This window comes from Scomber japonicus, unplaced genomic scaffold, assembly GCF_027409825.1.
Source record: "Scomber japonicus isolate fScoJap1 unplaced genomic scaffold, fScoJap1.pri scaffold_443, whole genome shotgun sequence".
NCBI lineage: Eukaryota > Metazoa > Chordata > Actinopteri > Scombriformes > Scombridae > Scomber > Scomber japonicus.
In genome coordinates, this window is record NW_026518519.1 from 12,134 (window position 1) to 39,259 (window position 27,126).

Sequence of the window (27,126 nt, forward strand, 5' to 3'; positions counted from 1 at the left end):
ATGAAAACTGAACAGACTGAAAATGGAGAAAACTCGACAAACTCGGTGAGCTCCAAAAAAAAAAAAGGATGACATAAAACGTGAAAAAGTGACTAACCTTAAACACTAACCCCTCTGTTTGCGCGCGCGTGTGTGTGTGGAGCCCGGATCTTCATTAAAAAATCCGCTATTTTAAACTTACCATGCTTATAGCTTCATATACATACGTGGTAGAAAAAAACTTTAAGTATATATATAATTTTTAGATAACACTTATGAATTCGGCATATATAAAATACACCAAAAAATATTATTTATTTTAATAAAACTCAAAACTAACCCTAACCCTTACCCTGTCCTGCATGTGTTATAGCTCAATATGAATATATCACCTATCTTAGACTACCAATCAATTCAATAGTAGCCAATAAATGTATAAACTTTAAATATGTATATTTTCCCTCTTCTTATTGACTTATATTCTTATTAATAGGAACTTGCTCTAGGTCATAACACTGACACTGAAGTCAGTATTTGGCTCAGCAGCCTTGCAATCTATCAATAGGCCTGTTATATTATTCCAACTGTGGGCCTTACATGAAGCCAACAATTTAAAGATGATATGAAAGAGAAGAGAGAGAGAGGGAGAGAGGGAGAGACGGAGGGGAAGAGAAGGATTTACATCTGTGGAGTTATGTAATGTCAGAAGAAAAAAACTGTAGTGTATTTGTTTGCCTTGGGTTTTTTTTCTGGTCGGTATTGACTGTATAGCGGGGCTTCATGTGTGTCTGTGTGTGTGTGTGTGTGTGTGTGTGTGTGTGTGTGTGAGAGTGAGAGAGAGAGACAGAGAGAGAGAGAGAGAGAGAGAGAGAGACCCAGTGCCTTTGTCACTCAGGTCTGGTGGCATGGTGAGTGGAATGATAAACAGAGGCCTGTGCTATCCATGTCAGTAGCCCAAAAATAGAGACTAACCAAGAGGGTCTCAGATAGCCCCCCGACTCCATATAAGTCTGGTCAGCTTGGACTTAACTTCCTCTGTGTGTGTGTGTGTGTGTGTGTGTGTGTGTGTGTGTGTGTGATGAGAGAGACGGAGAGATACAGTGAGAGAGTGAGTCCACCTGCTGTTGGGGTAAGGGTCTTTATATAGCACATGTCACTCAGCAGAGTCAAGTTATTTTTTTTACTCTGTGAGTCAATGAGGTGAAAACATTTGACGGCCTGTGAGAAGTTGTGTTTACCCGTCCGAGGATGAAGGAAGGAAGGAAAGGAGGAAAGAAGGAAAGGAGGGAGGGAGGAAGGAAGGAAAGGAGGGAGGATGAAGGAAGGAAGGAATGAGGATTAAGTAAGGAAAGGAGGATTAAGTAAGGAAAGGAGGAAGGAAGGAAAGGAGGGAGGAAGAAGGAAGGAAGGAAGGAAAGGAGGGAGGGAGGAAGGACGGAAGGGAGGAAAGAAGGAAAGGAGGGAGAGAGGGAGGAAGGAAGGATGGAAAGGAGGAAGGAAGGGAGGATAAAGGAAGGAAGGGAGGATAAAGGAAGGAAGGGAGGATAAAGGAAGGAAAGGAGGGAGCGGGAAGGATGGAAGGGAGGAAAGAAGGAAAGGAGGGAGGAAGGAAGGAAGGGAGGAAGGAAGGATGGAAGGAAGGACAAAGGAAGGAAGGAAAGAAGGAAGGAAGGAAGGAAGGAAGGAATGAGGATTAAGGAAGGAAGGTAGGAAGAAGGAAGGAATGAAGATTAAGGAAGAAGGAAGGAAGGGAGGAAGAATGAAGGCAGGGAGGGAGGATGAAGGAATGAAGGAAGGGAGGAAGGAAATGAAGGATGAGAGAGAGATACAGTGAGAGAGTGAGTCCACCTGCTGTTGGGGTAAGGGGCTTTATATAGCTCATGTCACTCAGCAGAGTCAAGTTATTTTTTTTACTCTGTGAGTCAATGAGGTGAAAACATTTGACGGCCTGTGAGAAGTTGTGTTTACCCGTCCGAGGATGAAGGAAGGAAGGGAAGGAGGAAAGGAGGAAAGGAGGGAGGGAGGAAGGAAGGAAAGGAGGGAGGAAGAAGGAAGGAAGGAAGGAAAGGAGGGAGGGAGGAAGGATGGAAGGAAGGAAGAAAGAAGAAAGGTAGGAAGGAAGGGAGGAAGAATGAAGGAAGGAAGCAAGGAAGGAAGGGAGGAAGAAGGAAGGGAGGAAGAAGGAAAGAAAGGAAGAAGGAAGGGAGGAAGCAAGGAAGGAAGGAGGATGAAGGAAGGAATGGAGGATGAAGGAAAGAAAGGAGGAAGGAAGGGAGGATGAAGGAAGGAAGGGAGGAAGAATGAAGGGAGGAAGGAAGGAAGAAGGAAGGAAGGGAGGAAGGGAGGAGGATGAAGGAAGGAAGGAAGGAAAGGAAGGATGAGAGAGAGAGAGATACAGTGAGAGAGTGAGTCCACCTGCTGTTGGGGTAAGGGGCTTTATATAGCACATGTCACTCAGCAGATTTATATTTTGAGTCAATGAGGTGAAAACATTTGACGGCCTGTGAGAAGTTGTGTTTACTCATCCGAAGATGAAGGAAGGAAAGGAAGGAGGAAAGAAGGAAAGGAGGGAGGGAAGAAGGAAGGGAGGAAGGAAAGGAGGGAGGGAGGAAGGATGGAAGGGAGGAAAGAAGGAAAGGAGGGAGAGAGGGAGGAAGGGAGGATGGAAGGGAGGAAGAAGGGAGGAAGGAAGGAAGGAAGCAAGGAAGGAAGGAAGGAAGGCAGGAAGGAATAGGGATTAAGAAAGGAAAGGAGGAAGGAAGGTAGGAAGAAGAAAGGAAGGAAGGAAGAATGAAGGAAAGGAGGAAGGAAAGAAGGAAGGAAAGGGAGGAGGAAGGATGGAAGGGAGGAAGAAGGAAGGAGGAAGGAAGGAGGGAAAGAAGGAAAGGAAAGAAGGAAGGAAGGAAGGGAGGATGAAGGAAGGAAGGAAAGGAGGAAAGGAGGAAAGAAGGAAAGGAGGGAAGGAAGGAAGGAAGGAGGAAAGAAGGAAGGAAGGAATGAGGATTAAGTAAGGAAAGGAGGAAGGGAGGAAGGAAAGTAGGAAGAAGGGAAGATGAATGAAGGAAGGAAGGAAGGAAGGAAGGAAGGAAGGAAGGAATGAGGAAGGAAGGGAGGAAGAAGGAAGGAAGAATGAAGGATGGAAAGGAGGAAGGAAAGGAGGGAGCAGGAAGGATGGAAGGGAGGAAAGGAGGGAGGAAGGAAGGAAGGAGGAAAGAAAGGAGGAAGGAAGGGAGGATGAAGGAAGGAAGGAAAGGAGGAAAGAAGGAAAAGAGGGAGGAAGGAAGGAAGGAAGGAAGGAGGAAAGAAGGAAGGAAGGAAGGAATGAGGATTAAGTAAGGAAAGTAGGAAGGGAGGAAGGAAAGTAGGAAGAAGGGAAGAAGGACAGAAAGGAGGAAGGAAGGGAGGGTGAAGGAAGGAAGGGAGGAAGAATGAAGGAAGGAAGGAAGGGAGGAAGGAAGGGAGGAAGGAAAGTAGGAAGAAGGACAGAAAGGAGGAAGGAAGGAAGGGAGGAAGAATGAAGGAAAGGAAGGAGGAAAGAAGGAGGAAAAGGGAGGGAAAGAAGGAAAGGAAAGAAGGAAGGGAGGAAGGAAATGAAGGAGATAGAAAGATTCCTTCCTTCTTCCTTCCTCCCTCCCTCCCCTCCTTCCTTCCTCCTTTCCTCCCCCCCTCCCCCCTTACTCAGTGCCCCTCATATAAGTATGACAGGCATTTGTCCTTTAGCTCCATAAAGTCCCAAAGTGTCTTTTCACAGTCTGTAACTAAAGCGTCACCACGAGGGTTACACCACATGACTCATTATTATAGGGTTACACCACATGACTCATTATTATAGGGTTACACCTGGCTCCCAGAGGCTAGTTTAACATCTACATTAGTCAATCTACTACAGCAGGGGTGGCAAACATGCGGCCCGCGGGCCAGAACCGGACCACCGAGGGGTGCAATCCGGCCCACTTTCCTTCCTGTGTTCTTTTCTTTCCCTCCATCTGTCCTTCCTAACTTTCTTCCTTCTTTCCTTCAATCTGTCCTTCCTCCCTTTCTTCCTTCTGCCCTTCCTCCCTTTCTTTCTTCCTTCTGTCCTTCCTCCCTTTCTTCCTTCCTTCCATCTGTCCTTCCTCCTGTCCTTTCTCCCTTCCTTCCAACCTTTCTTCATTCTGTCCTTCCTACCTTTCTTCCATCTGTCCTTCCTCCCTTTCCTTCCATCTGTCTTTCCTTCTTCCCTCCTTCCTTTTGCCTGTCTTTCCTTCCTTCCCTTCTTATTTCCTTCCTTTCTTCTTTCCTTCCATCTGTCCTTCCTCCCTTTCTTCCTTCTGTCCTTTCTCCCTTCCTTCCTTCTGTCTTTCCCCCCTTTCTCCCTTCCTCTCTTCCTTCTTTCCTTCCATCTGTCCTTCCTCCCTTCTGTCCTTCCTTTTGTTCCTTTTGCCTGTCTTTCCTTCCTTCCCTTCTTATTTCCTTCCTTTCTTCCTTGTCATCCCCCCTTTCTTCCTTCTGTCCTTCCTCCCTTTCTTCTTTCTGTCCTTCCTACCTTTTTTCCTTCTTTCCTTCCATCTGTCCTTCCTCCCTTTCTTCCTTCTTTCCTTCTTCCCTCCTTCCTTTTGCCTGCCTGTCTTTCCTTCCTTCCCTTCTTATTTCCTTCTTTCCCTCCATCTTTTTAATGATCCGGCCCACATCAGATCAAATTGGTCTGTATGTGGCCCTTGAATGAAAATGAGTTTGACTCCTCTGTACTAAACATCAGGTTAAAAAGCTCCAATAATTCATTTCATCTAAATCCATATTTTATCTAACGGAGAGCAAACATGTGGCCCAGTTGTATCTATGAGGTCACGATCCTGGTCACAGCCGGGATGATTCACATGCTCAGAGTTTAATGTTTGACTACTACAAGCATTAGTAGCATAGTAGTGATTTATTTCAGTCCTTACTCACTAAACATAGAAATAAATATAATACCACATTAAACCTTCCTGTCGTCCTCCCGGGTCAAATTGACCCCGTCTGTTTTGACTGTTCCTTCTTTCCTTCCCTGCTTTCCTTCCTTCCTCCTTTCCTTCCTTCTCCCTTCCTCCTCCCTTCCTCCTTTCCTCCCTCCGTCCTTCTTTCTTTCTTCTGTCTCTCTTTCCTTCCTTCCTCCCTTCCTCTTTTCCTTTATCCCTCCCTCCCTACTTCCTTCTTTCTTCCCTCCCCTTCCTTCCTACATTCCTTCTTCCTCACTTCCCTCCCTCCTTCCCTTTCCTTCCTTCTTCTCCTTTATCCCTCCCTCCCTCTCTCCTTCCTTCTTCCCTCCTTCCTCCCTTCTTCCTTTCTCCCTTCCTTCCCTCCTTATTTCCTGCCCTCCTTCCTCCCTCCCTCCTCCTCCTTTCTTCCCTCCCCTTCCTCCCTCCTTCCTTCCTTCTTCCTCCCTTCCTTCCTTCCTTCTTTCTCCCTTCCTTCTCTTGAGGACAACAGGAGGGTTAAAGGAAAACACAAATATATTACATTCATTTTTACCTATATTTCATTTCAACAGAAGTGACTTCTAAAGAAATGTTTTTCTACATAGATTTGAGGCTTTTGAGAAAACCTCCAATCCGTCACACTAACCCTAATATTGACGTTGCTTTAAGGATTTCAAACTTTTTTTCTTTTCTCTCAGCAGAGCGAAATCCTGATCAACCAGCTGAGAGAGATCACCGGCATCCAGGACTCACAGATCCTCTACAGAGCCTTGAATGTAAGTCAATGCACAAATTAATGAATCTTTATAAAACCATAAACATCATCTACAACAGGAAGTAATAAAAATAATATTAAATTAGTTGGTAGAAGTGTATAATTCAGTCTTTAACTAAGCACTGCTATCCTGCTTTACTTTTATTATATTACTATGTGGATATTAAACTTCCTGTCGTCCTCCCGGGTCAAATTGACCCCGTCTGTTTTGACCTCCCCTCCTTCCTTCTGTACTTCCTCCACCCCCCTTCTTCCTTCCTTCTTTCCTTCCTTCCTTCCTCCCTCCTTTCCTTCTTTTCCTTCCTCACTTCCTCCTTTCCTCCCTCCCTCCGTCCGTCTCTCTTTCTTTCCTTCCTCCCTTCCTTCTTTCCTCTATCCTCCCTTCCTTGCGTCCTCCCTTCCTTCCTTCTTTCCTCCCTTCCTTCCTTCCCCCTTTCCTTCCTTCCTCCTCCCTTCCTTCTTCCTCCCTTCCTTCTTTCTCCCTCCTCCTTTCCTACCCTCCTTCCTTCCTTCCTTCCTCCTCCTTCCTTCCTCCTCCCTTCCTTCCTTCCTTTCCTTCCTCACTTCCTCCTGCTGCTGTCAGGGTGGAAACTTTGTAACTCCATATTTCATTTTGGACATACTGGATGTACAACAGTGATCATAATCATCCACATAAAGAGAATGGGTCAAGCTTTGTGTTGTATTTCTTTAGAGCCCAATACAAAACTCTAACGCTTCCATCATTGAGGATCTCTAGGATTACCCATATGTTAGATTCGGCAATGCTCTTACCCTAGAAATCAACAGATACTAACAAAATAAGAACAAACCATAGATATGAATGATTATATAAAGTATATTTCTTCTAGTATGTCTTGGTAATCCGTCCCTATAGCTTCCCTGCTGCAGTAGGTGGCCATTCTTTAAAGCTGTTCTTCAAGTGTAATTAATGTTAAAGGAACATTTCTTTGATTACATTAAAAGCAACCCGAGGCACACAAACACTGCTTATGCTTCATTCGAGGACAAAAAAAAAAAAAACTCCCCGTGAGCTCGAGTTAATAGGAACCTCATAAAAGTGATAATTGACAAACGTTGCAGTAAACAGGCTGCCTGACTGAGCTGGAGACATTATGATCCACGCTGAGGGGCAGACGGCTCGCAGGGACGTTTGTGCTCCGCTGGTTTCACACACAAAGAGAAAGTCTGCAAAGTTATACTATACTATACTATACTATACTATACTACACGTCCTCCCGGGTCAAATTGACCCCGTCTGTTTTGACTGTTCCTTCTTTCCTCAATTCCTTCTGTCCTGCTTTCCTCCGTCCCTCCTTCCTTCCTTTCCTTCCTCCCTTCCTTCTGTCCTTCTTTCCTTCCTTCTGTCCTGCTTTCCGTCCTTCTTTCCTCCCCTCTACCTTCCTCCATCCCTTCCTTCCTTCCTTCCTTCCACCTCCTTCCTTCCTCCTTCCCTCCTTCCTTCTTTCCTCCCTCCCTCCCTCCTTCTTTCCTCCCTCCCTCCCTCCTATCTTCCTTCCTTACCTCCTTCCTTCCCTCCTCCTTTCCTTCCGTCTTCCTCCCTTCCTTCCCTCCCCCCCCTTCTTCCTCCTTTCCCTCCTTCTTCCTCCCTTTCTTCCTCCTTTCCTTCCTTCTTCCTCCCTTCCTTCCCTTCCTTCCTTCTTTCTCCCTTCCTTCCTTCCTTCCTTCCTCCCTCCCTCCCTCCCTTCCTTCCTTCCTTGACTCAAGGACAACAGGAGGGTTAAATACTTTTCCCTTTGTCATATTTTAGATTCACACACACACACAGTACCAGTCAGAAGTCTGGACACACACAGCTCACTGGTACTGTGTGTCATATTTGTTTTGTTCTCTCGCTGTATTGTACTGCGAACACTTAAAATATCCAGAATATCTTCCCTTATCGTTTGGCTGTCTGCTCTCTTTAAGGCCAGCCAGGGTGACATTGGACATGCTGTTGGACTGCTGACAACACAGTCAGCAGAGGTTCAGGATCCTGGAGAACCGCAGGAGTTACAGACCTCTGAGGCGGCCTGGGAGGGGCAGAAAGGTACACAACATATTTTTAATTTAGTGTCAAACTCTCATAGGTCTACAGGATATAACGTTTCCAGCAAAGGTTAAAAGTGTTTGACAACTGAGATGAATAAATAATCATTATGAGTCTATAAAATGTTGGAAAGTTGTGAAACATGCTCAGTATTATTTCTCATAATCCAAAGATGATGACAAGTTCAAATTTCCAGAAAACTCACTTACTTTAACCCTCCTGTTGTCCTCGAGTCAAGGAAGGAAGGGAGGAAGAAGGAAGGAAGGGAGGAAGAAGGAAGGAAGGGAGGAAGAAGGGAGGAAGGGAGGAAGAAAAGGAGGAAGGACGGAGGAAATAAGGAAGGAAGGGAAGAAGGGACAAAGGAAAAGAGGAAGGGAGGAAGGAAAGAAAGAAGGACAGAGGAAAGAAGGAAGGGAGGAAGGTTGGGGGGAGGAAAGAAAGAGACAAGGAGGGAGGGAGGAAAGAAGGAGGGAAGGAAAGATGGAGGGAGGGAGAGAGGACGGAAGGAAGGAAGGAAGGAAGGAGGGAAGGAAAAAAGGAGGGAGGGAGGGAGGGAGGGAAGAAGGACAGAAGGAAGGAAAGAAAGAGAGAGGGAGGGAGGAAGGACAGATGGACTAAAGGACAGAAGGAAGGATGGAAGGAAGGAAGGAAGGAAGGAAGGAAGGAAGGAAGGAACAGTCAAAACAGACGGGAAGGTTCAAAATGACTGTTTTTTAGTTAGAAGCATAAGTATAAGTTATAAATCTAAACCCATGTTTAATCTATTATACTCACATTATCATCTCATTGTCTTTTTCTTCAGGAGTTCATAAAGATGAACTGCAGGCTGCCATTGAACTCAGTCTGCAGGAATCCCAAAATGCTCAGGACGAGGAGAGAGAATTCAACAGGTACAGGAGCACATGATTTTATATAATGATGCTTTCATTGTTTGCTTTACTTATTTACTGCTGACCGTCAAGGAGAAAAGGTATGAAACTTCCTTCCTCCCTTCCTTCCTTCCTTCCTTCCTCCCTCCCTCCTTTCCTTCCTTCTTCCCTCCTTCTTCCCCCCTTCCATCCTTCCTTACCTCCTTCCTCCCTCCCTCCTACCTTCCTTCCTCCTTTCCTTCCTTCTTCCCCCCTTCCATCCTTCCTTCCTTCTTTCCTCCCTCCCTCCTACCTTCCTTGCTCCCTTCCTTCCACCCTCCTTTCCTTCCTTCCCTGCCTCCTTCCTTCTTCCCCCCTTCCATCCTTCCTTCCTTCTTTCCTCCCTCCCTCCTACCTTCCTTGCTCCCTTCCTTCCCCACCCTTTTCTTCCTTCCTTACCTCCTTCCTCCCTCCCTCCTTTTCTTCTGTCTTCCTCCCTTCCTTCCTCCTTTCCATCCTTCCTTCGTTCTTCCTGCCTTCCTTCCTCCTTTCCCTCCTTCCTTCGTTCGTTCTTCCCCCCTTCCATCCTTCCTTCCTCCCTCCCTCCTACCTTCCTTCCTTCCTTCTTTCTCCCTTCCATCCTTCTTCCTCCCTTCTTCTCCCCTACCAACCTTCTTCCTCCCTTCCTCCTTTCCATCCTTCTTCCTCCTTACCTCCTTCCTCCCTTCCTCCTTTCCTTCCATCTTCCTCCCTTCCTTCCTTTCTTCTTTCTCCCTTCCTTCCTCCTTTCCTTCCTTCCTTCTTCCTCCCTTCATTATTAACACATAGCTATGCAGATGTTAAGCCCACCAGGGGAATCTGAGTCAATCTTTGTTTAATGAAGTAATCAAATGTTTTAAATGTGATGAACCTGCAGGGCTCTGGAGGCCAGCGCAGAGGAGAACACAGCGAGGATGAAGAGGAAGAGATGTGAAGCTCAGAGCGAGATGTGCAGCCCTGCAGAGTGGATTCGTCAGGAAGACTGGCCCGTTGGCATCCGCAACGTAGGAAACACCTGCTGGTTCAGTGCCGTCATCCAGGTGAGAGTCAGAGTCCGACAGCAGCCGTTTCACTCTGAAAATATACAGTAATAATAATATATAAATATAATGCAATAATGTAAAACAGGTCAACACTGGGAATAAGAAGTCACTCTATTCTCAATAAATTCACTTAAATATCACATTTACTTTTTGGCAAATCCAGTGTAGTTAAAATATTTGGGAAGGAAGGAAGGAAGGAAGGAAAGAAGGAAGGAAGGGAGGAAGGGAGGAAGGAAGAAAGAAGGAAAGGAAGGAAGGAAGGAAGGGAAGAAGGAAGAAAGAAGGAAAGAAAGGAAGGGAGGGAGGAAGAAGGAAGGAAAGGAAGGAGGAAGGGAGGAAGAAGGAAGGAAAGGAGGGAAGGGTGGAAGAAGGAAGGAAGGAAAGGAGGGAAGAAGGGAGGAAGAAGGGAGGAAGGGAGGAAGTAGGGAGACACTTGAACATGACCAAAACAAGAGGGGAAACAAACAGGAAGTCCTTTGTGGAGAGAGAAAACACAGAAATAAGACAAGAATAAAGAATGGAGGAAGAAAATAAATTATAATAAGAAGAAGAAGAAGAAGAAGAAGAAATAAAATAAATTAAATTAAAAATTAAAATATATATATAATATATATATATACATACATACATGGAATGGCTCTATAATGATGATAATATGATAAGATAAAGAAGTAGAAAATGCATGAATACTCAAATAGATATTTAACTACATTGCAAACAATATTACACTTAATTTGAGGAACATCTTGCCTCCTGATCCTCTTTATTACCTGGTTTAATACAAAGTGTTTATATATATATATATATATATATATATATATATATATATATATATATATGTATATATATATATATTTAAGGGGCTCTGCTAAATAAAGTTACAACTTATAAAGAAACTCACAAGCAACTTTGTAAATCTTGTAGTTGATTTTTAGATTATGCTGCAGGGATGTTTGGATGCAACACAGATTTACTCTGCACAAATAATGCAAGTGGAGTCTCATCTCAAATAAAAAAAATAATTCAAATTCAAAATTACAGAGTATAAAATATAGCGGCACACCTGTCATAAGTCTGTAACCTGCACTGCAGCCGCCCCCCCTCCCCCCCCCCCCCCCCCCCCCCCTCTCCCTCTCCATCCTCGGCTTTCTAACACTTAAAATAGCTCTCACACAAATCAACAAACATTTATAGATTTGAAAGCTTCCCCTCTTCCAAGATATCTAACTGGAGTCGGGTTAAAGTGTCACACATACACTTTTTATTCAGCAGCAACATTTTTTTGAGGTGAGAGCTCAAACAATCTCTATAAATGAAGTTTAGGTTATTAGGTTTTTCAGAGAAGAGCATGCACAGTTAATATATGTCTTTTAGTTTTCACAGGAAGTGGATCACATTGAGCTCCTCTGCACCATGCTTTTAGATTATAACAGCTGGTTTGCAACTTCTTTTTTTAATTAACCCTCCTGTTGTCCTCGAGTCAAGGAGGAAGGGAGGAAGGAAGGATGGAAGGGAGGAAGAAGGAAGGAATGGAGGGAGGGAGGAGGAAGGAGGAAGGAAGGAAGGATGGGAGGAAAGAAGGAAGGGAGGAAGGAAGCAGGGAGGGAGGAAAAAAGGAAAGAGGGAGGGAGGGAGAGAGAAAGGAAAAGAGGAAGGGAGGAAGGTAGGGGGGAGGAAAGAAAGAGAGAAGGAGGGAGGGAGGAAGGGAGGAAAGAAAGGAAGGAAAGAAGGAAGGAGGGAAGGAAAGAAGTACAGAAGGAAGGAAGAAAGGGGGATGGAGGAAGGAAAGAAGGAAGGGAGGAAAGAGAGAGGAAGGAAAGAAAGAGAGAAGGAGGGAGGGAGGAAGGATAGACGGAAGGAAGGAGGGATTACTCTATTCTGCATTACTCTATTTTAGCTTGATTTTATATCCAATTTAAAACTTTATGTCATATTAAACATCTTTTTTTATTTTGCCATGGATGTTTTATATAAGACACTTTGAATTGCCTTGTTGTTATATAATGTGCTTTATAAATAAATTCACGTTGCTTTGCCTCACTTATAAACATCAGTAAAGAAAACAAGAAACAGCATGGGCATCTTCCTGCTAAATGATACCGTACAGTATTTGAGTATTGAGCTGCTAATTTTATTACAAGTCCATTCCAGACTGGATTTAGCCAGACCGAGATATCAGGTGGCTCGGCAGGAACTGGAGCCTTCATCATTGAAATGCACATGGCGTGTGGATAATTAAATAGCGTGTGCGATGTGATGATGGAGCAAACGGATGGGCGGACGTTCCAGTCTCATCCTGAAATGGACAGAGAGAGAGAGAGAGAGAGAGAGAGAGAGAGAGAGAGAGGAGAGAGAGAGAGAGAGAGAGAGAGAGAGAGAGAGAGAGAGAGGGGTGGGGGGGGAGAGACAGACAGAGAGGACAGACAGAGAGAGAGACAAGAGAGAGACAGACAAACAGTGAGAGAGAGACAGGCAGACAAACAGAGACAGAGAGAGAGAGAGAGACAGACAGACAGACAGACAGAGAGAGAGAGAGAGACAAGAGAGAGACAGACAGACAGAGAGAGAAACAAACAGACAGACAGACAGAGAGAGAGTGAGGGGGGGGAGAGAGAGAGAGAGAGAGAGAGGGAGAGACAGACAGAGAGAGAGAGAGAGACAGACAGACAGACAGACAGAGAGAGAGAGAGAGGGGGAGAGAGAGGAGAGAGAGAGAGAGTGAGAGAGAGAGAGAGAGAGAGAGAGAGAGACAGACAGAGAGAGAGACAGAGAGAGAGAGAGAGAGAGAGAGAGAGAGAGAGAGAGAGAGAGAGAGAGAGACAGAGAGACAGAGACAGAGAGACAGACAGAGAGAGAGAGAGAGAGAGAGAGAGAGAGTGAGGTAGTGATTGTTTGTCTCTGTTGAACTCAGATATGCTTCTGCATTGATTAAGAAGTTAAGAGCTTATTATTATCTGGGAATAGAAATGGTAAAAATGAGGCAGTGTTGTTCGAATACAAATGATGTTTAAATTATACTCTTTTCTGCTTCAGTTTTTTTCCCCCTGCTGGGTGTCGATACAGTTTGTTCGATTCAACAGAGTGCATAAAAAAAGAAAAAAAAAAAGCAGCAATAATGTTATCAGATTGAGACCGGAGTTGACCACATCATTCAGTTGTCGGGCTCATATTCTCTCTATTATCTCTTTTGCGGTTGGAATTACAGTAAAACTGAGATAAGCCATAATTGAATTTCCTCCTCAAAATGGAAATATGTATCAGAAGCTCCGCTGCGACTCACAATACGTGACACATGAGACTAATTGACTGGTGTTAATGCGTTTAAGTTTATCATGAGAAACACGAGTATCGTATAACAAAGTGGATGAAGTGTGTAGAATGAAATATAAATAAAGAAATATTGAATTTGACAAAAACAAACAAAAGCAAAGAGAGATTGGAGCAGAATTACAGGCGTTTTCTAATAGTTCCTGACATTATATCCCTAAAGGGAATCATTTGAGCCAATTTTGAATTATATCTCATTCACATTACTTTAGTAAATAATTGGGATGACCGCGTGGTCTCAGTGTTGAGATGGTCACCATTATAAAGTATGTAACCGTGGATGTAACAACAACTATTACTGGATTACTGTGACACTGGAGACTTAATTAAAATGTGATGTTTTCTAAAGGCAACTTGTAGATATTAGGAGTGTCTTTTTTTTCCTATGATTATCAAGCAGATTCATGGATGTTTATTCATAATGAAATGAGGACACTGAATCTAAAAAATATTGTGGATTTCACTGCTTTATGACTCATATCTTTCTCTTTGTGCCCCAACCACTGACACAATTAAAACAAATCTCAGATATAATTGAAGGAGGGAGACACTTCTGGTCATGAACTGATTCCACCTTGTCGCTGTGTAGCTGAGTTTAATTTTGACTGAGGCTTTCCATTGTCCAGTCAATCAGAGAGACAGAAGGACTGGCCTCTAATTCAGGAGGACAAAGGACAATTAAATAACAGATAAGAAGCTGTATTACTTACTAGTGTAATGCTGACTCCTGTCCTACTTTTTTGCCAAAATGTGTGAGCAAATTTCACCCTTGGACCTTGTTTCCAAAAAAACATCTGAAAGCTGAGATGATAGTAAAAACTATAGGGGATGCTCGATATTGACTATTACAGATATATGCAGGCTTTTTACACCAAAACTTTTAGATAACAACATAACATATCTCCTATTGTTGAATTAACACATTATGCCTGATTTTATTGTGAAGCCCCACCGGATGCATACATAAAATACAACATGGCTTTCCAAATGTAAACACTGTCTGTACAAAATAAGAGAAACAACTTCAACTTAAGGTATGAAAAAAAAAGTGCCAATATGCCACTGCCATATTTATCATATTATTATTACTATTATTAAATAGCTCCAAACCACAGAGACATAAGCCCCGTTTCTGGAGGCGGGACCTTTAGGCTACAGGTAGTCCTCTCACCTGTTGTGTCTCCAGCAGAGTAGCACCCATAGATAGCACCCAGATAGGACCCACCGGTCTCTGACGGTGACATCTCAGAGGCGACTCACCTAAAAACATAACAGAGAAAATGACAACTACAGGTATCAAACCTCGTTTCTGGTTTGTGTGTCCGTGTACATGGCGGCGGACGCTATGAACTTGTTAGCAACGGTTAGCAACGGTTAGCGCCCCATGAGTCTAGCGTTGTTGTTGTTGTTACACGTCATCAAGCGCGCGCCGGTAAACGTTCCATGCTGCGTTCAGGTAGGCTCGGAAAGGCTGAAGCCTACAGAATAAACATCGGTTATAAAAACCAGATACCGATACTTAATATAATATCGGACATCACTAGTAAAAAAACTATTTTTACGAAGTTTAAGAGGTGTTTCCTAAACGCATCATAGAAATTATTATACATTAACGTATTTTCTCTTACAAAATCAAAGGTTTAAGAACAATTTAGGAAAGTCTGGAAGCTGAGAACTCATAATTAAGCTGTTGTTAATTTCTAAATCTATTGAAATATAACCAATTAAAACATCCATATGGTGCATGATTATATGTATGATGTAGATATAATGTAAAATGTAAGTAACCAGCTGACTATCATTGGCAGAACATGAACGTTACATATGGGGAACAGTAGTCTATGTTAATGTTAATTGACCACCATATTTTCTTCTACAATCTTTTTTCAAATACAATGCATGACCACTGTACTGATGAAACTGCCAGGTGGGTGATATCTGACCTGCATTAATTTCCCCTTATTTTGTTAATTTCTTTGTTGTTGCAGTCACTGTTCCACCTGCCTGTATTCAGGAGGCTTGTTCTCAACTACCATCTGTCTGAGCGACTGCTGGAGAAGTGTAAGAGCCACGCGGTGAGTAAACCACTAAGCATTTATCCAAACATCCGTGGATTACTCTGAGTCCCACTGTGGGGAATTTTCCTATTTCTACAAACATTAGTGCGGCTGTGTGAAGGTAGAAAGTTTGACTCTGAGCTTGTGTTAACAGGACAGGAGGAATATCGCTTTCATGCAGGAGCTGCGCTGCCCTGTTTGCACTCATGTTGGGCTCCACCCGTAAGTTTGTGGATCCTTCTGCTGCGGTTGAGTTACTGCGAGATGCCTTCAGGACCAACGAGGCCCAACAGGTAGAAACAAAAAAGACACTGTATTTATCTTAACCCTTTCATGCATGAATTATGATAAAACTCAGTCAGGATTCTTTACTCTGTCCTTCTTTCCTTCTTTCCTTCCCTCCCTCCCTCCTTGTCTCTTTCTTTCCTTGCACTCCCTTTCTTAATCCCCCTTTCTTCCCTCCTTTCTTCCTTCCTTCCTCCCTTCCTTCCATCTTTCATTCCCTCCTTCCTCCCTTCCTTCATTCCTCCCTCCTTCCTTCCTTCTTTCCTTCCCTCCTTCCATTCTTCATTCCTCCCTCCTTCCTTCCTTCCTTCTTTCCTCCCTCCCTCCCTCCTTCTCTTTTTTTCCCTCCCCTCTACCTTCCTCCCTTCCTTCTTTCCCTCTGTCCTTCTTTCCTTCCCTCCTTCCATCCTTCATTCCTCCCTCCTTTCCTTCCTTCCTTCCTTTATTCCCTCCTTCCTTCCTCCCTACTTTCCTTCCTTCTTCCTGATTAACACATCTCATCAATTGCTTTTGTAATGAAGAGACTTTGTAGGAAACCCTGAATGTAACATCGTTTCATTTCTAGTCACTGTTAATATTTCAGCAGTGCAAAAAGTATCACAAGGCCCTCTTAACATAGAGCAGGTCTAGACTGTACTCTTTCATTTTAATTTAAAGAGACATGACATTCCCACATGAGCGGCACTTGGTGACAGCGGCGAGGAAAAGACTCCTGTTTAATGGAAATAAACGTCAAGCAGAACTGGGCTCTAAGTGGGTCGGCCATCTGCCTCCACCAGTTGTGGTTGTTGTGAAGCCAATATCTGAATGTTGTCGAGAGCTTTATATATATCTTTCAATTTTAGTAAGTAACCACAATGAAAGAAAGACCAGTTTAAAGATTTTCGGATCCCATTTACTTTCATTTTTATGGTTTTGAGGTCTTTTCTCTTTTTTTTTAAATACATAAAGATAGAAGATGAAGCTAGGATAAAACAGGGGTGGCAAACATCCGGCCTGTGGGCCAGAAAGCGGCCCTGCCGAGAGGTCCAATCCAGCCCAGTTTCCTTCTTCCTCTTTTCCTTCCTTCTGTCTGTCCTTCCTCCCCTATCTTCTTTTTTTTCCCTTCCTTCTTTCCTTCCATCTGTCTTCCCTTCCTTCCTTCTTGTCCTTCTCTTCTCTTCCTTCCATCTGTCCTTCCTACCTTTCTTCCTCCCTGTCTTCTTTTCCTTCCTTCCTTCCTTTCCTTCCATCCTTCCTTTCCTTTCCTTCCATATGTCTTCCCTCCCTTCCATCCTTCTTGTCTTCTCTTCCTTCCATACCTTCCTTCCTTCCTTCCGGTCTGTCCTTCCTACCTTTCTTCCTCCCTGTCTTCTTTTCCTTCCTTCCTTCCTTCCTTCCTTCCTTCCGTATGTCCTTCCTTCCTTCCTGCCTTCCTTCCTTCCTTTCCTTCCTTCTTCCTTGTCTTCTCTTTCTTCCATCTGTCCTTCCTACCTTTCTTCATCCCTGTCATATTTTCCTTTCTTCCTTCCTTCCTTGACTTGACCTGACTTTTAATTCATGTGTTTTGTTTTGTTTTTTAAATCAAAAGTTCTGTTTTCAATATATTTGGAAAACTTTACTTTAAATTCATGTCAATATAAAGAATGAACTTTCAAGTCTAGTATTGATCTTTTTACTTGTCTCTTCCTGTAAAGAGTCGAGTAAATTAGCTTTTTTTTTGTGTGTGTGTTATCTTCATTTCAGGATGTCAGTGAGTTTTCCCCACAAGCTGCTCGACTGGCTAGAAGATGCATTTCAGCTGTCTGCCAATGGAAAGTAAGCTATAATACCACACACAGTACATCCACACATGAGTGATTCTTCTTCATTGGATCTTTGTTAGCTTAATTAAATAAATATGATGTCATGTTTTACTTGCAGTAGCGCAGAAGACAAAAAAGAAAAACCCAATGGTTCGGCTTTTCTATGGAACCTTTGTGACAGAAAGAAAACATGAAGGTTTGTGTTTTTTAATGGTGTTTTAATCCTCCTGTTGTCCTCAGGTCAAGGAAGGACATGAGTAAGGAGGAAAAGAGGAAGGAAGCAAGGAAGGAAGGAAGGAAAGGAGTAAGGAGGGAGGAAGGAAGGAAGGAAGGAAGGAAGGAGAAGGAAGGGAAACGAGTAAGGACGAAAAAGAGGAAGGAATTTAGAAGAGAAGGAAGGAAGGAAAGAAAGAAAGAAGGAAAGGAGTAAGGAAGCAAGGAAGGAAAGAAAGAAGGAAAGAAAGAAGGAAATGAGTAAGGAGTAAGGTAGGAAGGGTAGGAAGGAAAGAAAGGAAGGAAGGAGGAAGGAAAGAAGGAACAGTCAAAAGAAAAGGAATATTTCTACATTTAAATTTCAACCCTCCTGTTGTCCCTCGAGTCAAGGAAGGAAGGGAGGAAGAAGGAAGGAAAGGAGTAAGGAAGGAGGGAAGGGAGGAAAGAAGGAAAGGAAGGGAGGAAGGAAGGAAGGAGGAAGGAAAGGAGGAAGAGAAGGAAGGGAAGAAGGAGGAAGGAAGGGAGGAAAGAAGGAGGAAGGAAAGAAAGAAGGAAGGAGGGAGGGAGGAAAGAAGGAGGAAAGAAGGAACAGTCAAAAAGAGACAGGGTCAATTTAGGGTCAAGGTAGGAAGGTAGGAAGGAAGGAAGGAAGGAAACGAGTAAGAATGAAAAAGAGGATGGAATTTAGGAGAGAAGGAAGGAAGGAAGGAAGGAAGGAAGGAGGAGGAAGGAAAGAAGGAACAGTCAAAAGAAAAGGAATATTTCTACATTTAAATTTCAACCCTCCTGTTGTCCTCGAGTCAAGGAAGGAAGGGAGGAAGAAAGAAGGAAAGGAGTAAGGAAGGAAAGAAGGAGGAAAGAAGGAACAGTCAAAAGAGACAGGGTCAATTTGACCCGGGAGGACGACAGGAGGGTTAATCAATATATATATATCCTGCTCCCAGTGGCTCATATCTGTCTCTAACCCTAACCCTCTGCTCAGGTAAGACTTCCTATAACATCGAGCAGTTTGGTCAGTATCCTCTTCAAGTCAACGGCTTCAACAACCTGGATGAATGTCTGGAAGGCGCCATGGTGGAGAAGGAGATCGAGTCGCTACATTCAGATCACGGAGTTACGCTCCGGCCGAGAGGTAAACTGCTTTTTCATTAGAGCAGGGGGTGCCAAACATGAGGCCCGTGGGGCCAGAACTGGCCCGCAGAGGGGTGCAATCCGGGGCCCACTTTCCTTTCTGTGTTCTTTTCCTTCCTTCCTTTCTTCCTTCTGTCCTTCCTTCCTTTTTTCCTTCCATCTGTCCTTCTTCCCTTTCTTTCTTCCTTCCTTCCTTGCTCTGTTTCTTCCATCTGTCCTTCTTACCTTCCTTTTTTTCCTTCCATCTGTCCCTTCCTCCCTTTCTTTCTTCCTTCTGTCCTTCCTTCCTCCGTTTCTTCCATCTGTCCTTCCTTCTTTCCTTTCTTCCTTCCATCTGTCCTTCCATCTGTCCTTCCTCCCTTTCTTTCTTCCTTCCTTCCTTCCTTCCTTCATTTCTTCCATCTGTTCTTCCTTCCTTCCTCCGTTTCTTCCATCTATCCTTCCTTCGTTCCTTCCTTCCTTCTTTGCTCTGTTTTCTTCCATCTGTCCTTACTTCTTTCCTTACTTCCTCCCGTCTGTCCTTCCTACCTTTCTTCCCACTTTCCTTTCTGTGTTCATTTCCTTCCTTCCTTTCTTCCTTCTGTCCTTCTTTCCATCTGTCCTTCCTCCCTACCTTCCTTTTTTCATTCCTGCCATCTGTCCTTCTTACCTTCCTTTTTTTTATTTCTTCCTTCCATCTGTCCTTCCATCTGTCCTTCCTCCCTACCTTCCTTTTTTCCTTTTTTCATTCCTGCCATCTGTCCTTCTTACCTTCCTTTTTTTCCTTTCTTCCTTCCATCTGTCCTTCTATCTGTACTTCCTCCCTTTCTTCTTTCTTTTCTTTCTTTCTTTCTTCCTTTCTTGCTCTGTTTTTTCCATCTGTCCTTTCCTTCTTTCCTTACTTCCTCCCGTCTGTCCTTCCTACCTTTCTTCCCTCTTTCCTTTTGTGTCTGTCTTTCCTTCCTTCCCTTCTTTTTTCCTTCCTTCCTTCCCTCCCGTCTTTTTAATGATCTGGCCCACATGAGATCAAAATTGGTCTTTATGTGGCCCTTGAATGAAAATGAGTTTTGACTCCTCTGCATTAGAGTTTCTATACACAGTGTGTCCAAGTGTGTGTGTTCAACCAGTGTGTGTGTGTGTGTGTGTGTGTGCAGATTGAGATTAGACTGCTAAAAAAAACAAAAGTCTGTATTTTCTCTTGTTTCTCTTCAGAGATGGTTCAAAAAGTTACCTCCAGTTTTGACTTTCGAACTGTCGAGATTTGAGTTCAACACCCAGCTCGGTCGCCCTGAGAAGATTCATAAGAAGCTGGAGTTTCCACAAATCATTTATATGGACAGGTGAGCCTCACACAACAGATTACTAAATCACATAAGTGCATTTACCGTCAATAATAGGCCTATATGTGAGTAATACATGGGTCAATAACGTGATTCAACCCAGTGTCCAATTGGTGTAACCAGTATTTTTCAAAACTCAAAACTTATTTAGAAAAAATTGTTGTTTTTAGGGTATGTCCTGCTTAATATTGACAAAATGCTTTAGCCTTCCTGTTGTCCTCCCGGGCCAAATTGACCCTGGTCTGTTTTGACTGTTCCTTCTTTCCCCCCTTTCTTCCTTTCGTCTGTCCTTCCTTCCTCCATCCCCCTTTTTTCCTTCCTTCTGTCCTTCCTTCCTCCCTCCCTCCTTCCTTGTTTCCTCCCTCCTACCTTCCTTCTTTCCTCTGTCCTTCCTTCCTCCCTCCCTCCCTCCTACCTTCCTTCCTTCCTTCTTTCCCCTGTCCTTCCTTCTTCCTCCCTTCCTTCCTTCATCCTCCATTCCATTTATCCTTCTTCCTCCCTTCATTCCTCCTTTCCTTCCTTCCTTCCTCCTTTCTTTCCTTCTTCCTTCCTCCCCATTCCTTCCTTCTTCCTCCCTTCCATTTATCCTTCCTCCTCCCTTCCTTCCTTGACTCGAGGACAACAGGAGGGTTAATTGCTCATCTTGCCAACCCTTATTGCCATACCTACTTTCTGGAAGCAGGCTTTTATTGAGATAATATTTGCTTTCTTTGGTCCACCTCGATTATATATGTCTGTTCCACACGATAATAAAATATAAAATATAAGATTTATCTCCAAACAGACTTAAACTTTTTCATTAAACCTGACCAAGTTAGATCCGAGACATGCAGTAATTCTTTCTTCTTCTCTAATGCATTATAAAGAAGTATTATATTCAAATATTAAAAACATGATTTACTGATCACTTTTGGGGGGGCTTGGTTTTTTTTGGTTCAGATATCTTCACAGAAACATAGAGCAGACCCACGAGAGGAGAGGAGAAGTGAAAAAAATGAAAGAACAACTTGCCGCCCTTCAACAGAAACTCGAATGGTAAATTACCCCGTTAAAATTAACATATGAGACTTTAACAGGAACTAATCTTAATACTAATTGTCTCATTTCTTTATTCAAAGCTACAAAAACTACGGCTCAGGACCTACCAAGTATCCTCTGACTGACATGCTACAGTTTGTGTTGGAGTTCGCTTCCACCAAGCCCTCGAATGTTTCCCCGGCTGAAGATCTGAGACCAGCTTCGTCTTCACCGACTCCTTCAAGCCATCCACTCAGCGAAACTATCTCTAAAGACCAGAGGTAGAGTACACAGATGAGCTGGAAGACAAAAAGCAGAGTAATATAGTGTTTACAGGCTTTATATGCTATGTTATATATAAACCGTAATATCCTTTTTCAATCGATATGCTGATGATACTCCGCTCTACATTACATCTTGTTGGTCTGATATTAAGTCTTCAATCCTTTTAATCCTCAATTTAACTTCTTTCTAATTAAAACTCTGCAATGTCTCCACTAGTATTAAGTCAATTAGGTTTGCAGCAATTATTTGTTTTTAATTATCTGCAGTAAACCACCCATTATCTGGGTTTTACTTGGTGCTTATTAACTCTCCTGTTGTCCTCAGGCCAAGGAAGGACAGAAGGAAGGAAGGAAAGGATTAAGGAGGAAAAGAGGAAGGAAGGAAGGAAGGGAGGATGGAAGGGATTAGGGAGGAAAAGAGGAAGGGAGGGAGGGAGGGAGGGAGGAAGGAAGGAAGGAAGGAAGGAAAGAAAGGAGTAAGGAGGGAGGGAGGGAGTTGTCCTCAGGCCAAGGAAGGACAGAAGGAAGGAAAGGATTAAGGAGGGAGGGAGGGAGTTGTCCTCAGGTCAAGGAAGGACAGAAGGAAGGAAGGGGGGATGGAAGGGATTAGGGAGGAAAAGAGGAAGGGAGGGAGGGAGGGAGGGAGGGAGGAAGGAAGGAAGGAAAGAAAGGAGTAAGGAGGGAGGGAGGGAGGGAGTTGTCCTCAGGCCAAGGAAGGACAGAAGGAAGGAAAGGATTAAGGAGGGAGGGAGGGAGTTGTCCTCAGGTCAAGGAAGGACAGAAGGAAGGAAGGGGGGATGGAAGGGATTAGGGAGGAAAAGAGGAAGGGAGGGAGGGAGGAAGGAAGGAAGGAAAGAAAGAGAGTAAGGAGGGAGGGAGGGAGTTGTCCTCAGGCCAAGGAAGGACAGAAGGAAGGAAGGGAGGAAGGAAGGAAGGAAAGGATTAAGGAGGAAAAGAGGAAGGAAGGAAGGAAGAAAGGAAGGAAAGGATTAAGGAGGAAAATAGGAAGTAAGTAATTAAGGAAGGAAAGAAAGAAAGGAGTAAGGACGAAAAGAGGAAGGAATTTAGGAGAGAAGGAAGGAAAGACGGAAAGAAAGGAGTAAGGAGGGAGGAAGGAAGGAAAGGAGGAAGGAAGGAAGGAAGGGAGGAAGGAAGGAAAGGAGTAAGGAAGAAAGGATGGAAGGAGGAGGGAGCAAAGAAAGAAGGGTGGAGGGGAAGAAGGAAGGAAAAATTAAAGAAAGAGGGAAGAAGGAAGGAACAGTCAAAAGAGAGATGGGGTCAATTTGACCCGGGAGGACGACAGGAGGGTTAAGAAAACTGCTATATAAATAAACTATATTATTATATTATATTATAACGTATTTGACAGACTTCCAGCCCGTCATTGATGCTTTTCTTTCCTCCTGCAGTGAACCTGAAGACACAGATGAATCAGAGGGCCTGGTTTCCAGTGTGTCTAGTTGCCAGCGGACCCCCCATATACAAACCTTTCACCCAGTGCAGGCACCCAGGTCGACTGCCCACCACACACCCAGCACCTCACAGCATCACCGAAGAAGAGCTGCACTTTGTTAAGAACTGCCTGCAGCGTTGGAGGACAGAAGTAGAGAACGACATAAACGGTATATGTGAATTGTCAGTGTAGGAGCCTCAATGCAAGTTGCTTAAAGACTGTGTAAAGTGAATTCAGACATTTTCTTCTAAACACATTAAATAGGTCATAAATGTATTTCTAAAAAATGTGTAAAAAGCATTTCAACCATTTAGATTTGAATTGTGGAGCTAGGCTTCACAAACTGTGTTTCAAGATTTCCATGTTCAGGATTTAGTGATTAGCATAAACCCGCCCCTGCTGCTGTAGAGGTAGAAATACATTCAGCACACACTACTACTACTACAGTCTACAATTAGCCAGTTAGCTGAGTTAGCCGCCGAGCTAGTAGCTAAGCTAGCAGCTGAGTTAGCAGCAGAAAGCTCTCAGACGTAGCGTCCATGTTTCTGGTAGAGGTGGTGACTTTGATTGACAGGTGACACTTGGTAGGGGGCGGGGCTTCAGTGTTTGGGAGCAGAGAAAGAGGCTGATTTTTACACAACTTTGAAGCCTAATTTCATATATTTGACGATTTTTTTAATCATTCAAATTTGGCAGGGTGGTTAACAACACACTTTTCTGTAATATGTCAAACTCAGAACACATATTTATTCTTACTTTACACTGATTTTAATTAGTATGCAATCATATTAGTTAATATAACAGCAGATTTAAAAGAAATTGTTATAGTACATTATATTCGTAACATTTGGTAAAAGATAATTATTATTTTCATTGCATTTTAGTAACTGTGCACTTTTAGGGAGGATCACAGGAAGGGTGTAGTTAATAAGTGGAGAGCCTTTTCTCCTTTTATGTAATGGTTCTTGTTTATATCATTAATAATTTTGGGAGAGGACAGTTTCTCTATCTTATATTTTGCTTCAAAGTAGTCCTGTAGATGTTTTAAAATATGGATTCATAAGGTGAATCATTAGAGCATCAAACCAAAGTTTCATTCTTTGAAAACCCTACAGTCATATTGAGTCCTCTGACTATAAATTGGAGACGTTCACCCTGCTCTCCTGCTCTCCCAAACTTTCCCACTGGATGCAAATAATACATGAAAGAATAAAAAATTAAAAGTCAGGATGCCAAAGAAATTCATCTCCACTGAGCTGTCAGCACATTTAATATATTTATCTGTTTTCTGTGTTTTGTTTTGGGCTTTTTGTTTGTGTGTGTGTGTGTGCGTGTGTGTGTGTGTGTGTGTGTTGTGTGTGTGTGTGTGTGTGTGTGTGTTTCAGAGCTAAAGGCCAGCATCGACAGGCTCAGTCAGGTGCTGGAGGGCATGTACTCAGACAGCAGCCTCTGCCAGGTAAAAGGCTTACACTCACCTAATTCTCACTGACAACCAGCTATGTTTTACATCCACGGCTTAGAAAGTGCATAAACTGAGATTAGAGATGAGAAACTTCATTGATTTTCTACGGCGGAGAAACAAAAAGCATGTGATGTAAACAGGTCCACAGAATACAAATAAGAAAACAGATAACATTTAAACCCTCCTGTTGTCCTTGAGTCAAGGAAAGAAAGGGAGGAAGAAGGAAGAAAGGATAGAAGGGAGGAAGGAAGGTAGGAGGGAAGGAAGGAAGAAAGGAAGGGTGGAAAGAGGGAAGGACAGAAGGAAGGAAAGGAGGGAGGATGAAGGAAGCAAGGGTGGAAGGAAAGGAAAAAGAGGAAGGAAGGAAAGAAGGACAGAGGAAAGAAGGAAGGGGGGAAGGAAAGAAAGAGGGAGAGAGGAAGGGTGGACAGAAGGAAGGAAGAAAGGGGGATGGAGGAAGGAAAGAAGGAAGGGAGGAAAGAGAGAGGTAGGAAAGAAAGCGAGAAGAAGGGAGGGAGGGAGGACTGAAAGCAGGAACAGTCAAAACAGACGGGGTCAATTTGACCCGGGAGGACGACACAAAGGTTAAAGGTTAGGCTGCAGTTGAGAGTTTGCGAACTGCTCATAATTTAAGTGCTGTCTCTCTCTCCCTCTCTCTCTCCTTCTCTCACTTAGACGCCCTACAGACTCCACGCAGTGCTCGTCCATGAGGGCCAGGCGTCGGCGGGTCATTACTGGGCCTACATCTACGACCACGCCAACCAGCGCTGGATGAAGTACAACGACGTTCACATCACCGAGTCCGACATGGGAGGAGTTGGAGAGAGACTCGTTCGGAGGCATGACCAACGCCAGCGCCTACTGCTTGATGTACATCGATGACAGGTTACCCAACCTTATCACAGGTATGTACTGATCTGATTTGAGATTAGGTTGACCACCGAATAATTCGAAAGGGGGCTATTGAGTCATTGCAGCAGTAATAATGGGATACAACTAAGAGAGGTGTGTTAAGACTCTCCTAAGAGGGCAGACATTTAAAAAAAGATGGGGTACCACTTTCTTTAACCTTCGTGCTCCTGGGTGAAATTGACCCCGTCTGTTTTGACTGTTCCTCCCTTCCTTCTTTCCTTACTTCTGTCTGTCCGTCCTTCCTCCTGTCCTCCCTTTCTCCCTCCCTCCTTCTTTCCTTCCCTCCCTCCTTCCTTCCTTCCTTCCTTCCTTCCTTCCTTCCTTCCTTCCTTCCTTCCTTCCTTCCTCTGAACAAGAACAAGGGAAAAGGGAAGGGAAACAAGGAGGGAAGGTAGGGGGGAGGAAAGAGAGAGAAGGAGGGAGGGAGGGAGGAAGGAAGGAAAGGAGGAGGGGAGGAAGGAAGGAAGGAATGAGGGAGGGAGGAAGGAAGGAAGGAAAGGAGGAAAGAGAGAGGAAGGACAGAAAGAGAGAAGGAGGGAGGGAGAGGAAGGAAAGAAAAGATAGAAGGAGGGAGGGAGGAAGGAAGGAAGGAAAGGAGGGAAGGAAGGAAAGAAGCAAAGGAGGAAAGAGAGAGGAAGGGAAAGGAGGGAGGGAGGAAGGACAGACGGAAGGAAGTAAGGGAGGAAAGAAGAGAAAAAGAGGAAAGAGAGAGGAAGGAAAGAAAGGGAGGAGGAGGGAAGGAGGAAGGAACAGTCAAAACAGACGGGGTCAATTTGACCCAGGAGGACAACACAGCGGTTAAAGACCAGTATGAACACATGAGATCAGGTTTATTGGTGAATTATTAACTGTCTCTATCTCTCATCCTCCAGAAGACACAGATAACGAGACAGGCCAGATCCTGCACGGCATGGACTCCCTGCCGCCCGTCCTCAGACGCTACGTCCACGAAGACAACCGCTGGTTCCAGCAGGAGCTCAGCGAATGGGAGGAGCAGTTCTGCCAGACAGCGACCCCTCAGGGAGAGTCCACAGCCACCGCAGAGCCCCCAAATCCCAGTCCAGACAATGAATCACCAACACCAGTGGAGCCCGCTCCCCAGTCAGGACCCTCCCACCGAAGAGCTGGACGAGGGAGCTGCTTCAGAGCCGCAACCAGACTCGGAGGAGCAGAAGGATTCGGAGCCGGAAGCTGCAGAGAAGGCTGAAGGTTTTGTAGTAGTGATGAGAGAAAGGGAAATGCTCTAAAGTAGCTGTATCAGAAGCAGAGTAGATGCTTCTGGCACAACTTCACCTACTTACAAGGTAAAAAAAGGTTAAAAGAAAAAGTCAAAGCTCCTGCAACACTTGTAATATAGACCTTTATTATTGTTGTTTCAGCTTGCGGCCTTTATCAGGGTCATCATAAAACACATTACAGTATTAAAAATAGGGTACGGTATTTAAATACTGTGGTGCTTAAATAGGGTAGCCTACTATTTAAATAGTAGGGTACCCTATTTAAATATATATATATTTATAATATGTTTTATGATGACCCCTAATTAATGCCACAAGCCAAAACATGTTGGTCTATTAACCCTCCTGTTGTCCTCGAGTCAAGGAAGGAAGGAAACGAGGGAGGAGGGAAGGAAGGAAGGAAGAAAAAGGAGGGAGGAAGGAAAGGAGGGAGTATGACCCTGCTTGTTTAGTTTAATCAAGTTTTACTTTGATCTGGGTTTAAGACACTGGGGGATCGTCCTGTCTTTAAGTCATATAGAAGGAAAGCTCATTCAGATCTCCTGGACGTAGCAATGTTTCTCCAGGATCAGCTGGACATATATGGCATGCTCCATGGATACAAGATACAGATTGGATGCTCTCGTAAGATTTCGAAGTATCTTGATAATTCAGAGGAAAAAATTAAATACTCCAAAAAACTGGGAAAAAAAATAGCCAGAAAAACAGAAATAATTACCTCGAAAAATTACCCACCCAAAGCTTCTGTATTGCCTATAAACCCCCCTCTATTTCCATGAATTGGTTCAGTCCCTGTGTCCTATTTTCACAGCTCAACGTCAGAAAATATTGTATTTAGTATTTGGACTATAAGAGAGTTGCAAGCCTTCACAGGTAGAGGTGTGGTTACAGCCAATTGTGCATGATTGGTGGGTCCCAAAATCCCTGTCAACTCCCCTGCTTCCACATGAAGAGTATTTTCCCATTACAGAAG

The 27,126-nt window shown here is 43.8% G+C and overlaps 1 pseudogene; it reads left to right on the forward strand.

The window, feature by feature from the left end:
- On the forward strand, window positions 1-26,124 carry LOC128354684 (ubiquitin carboxyl-terminal hydrolase 28-like; annotated as a pseudogene).
- The last annotated feature ends 1,002 nt before the right edge of the window (window positions 26,125-27,126 follow it).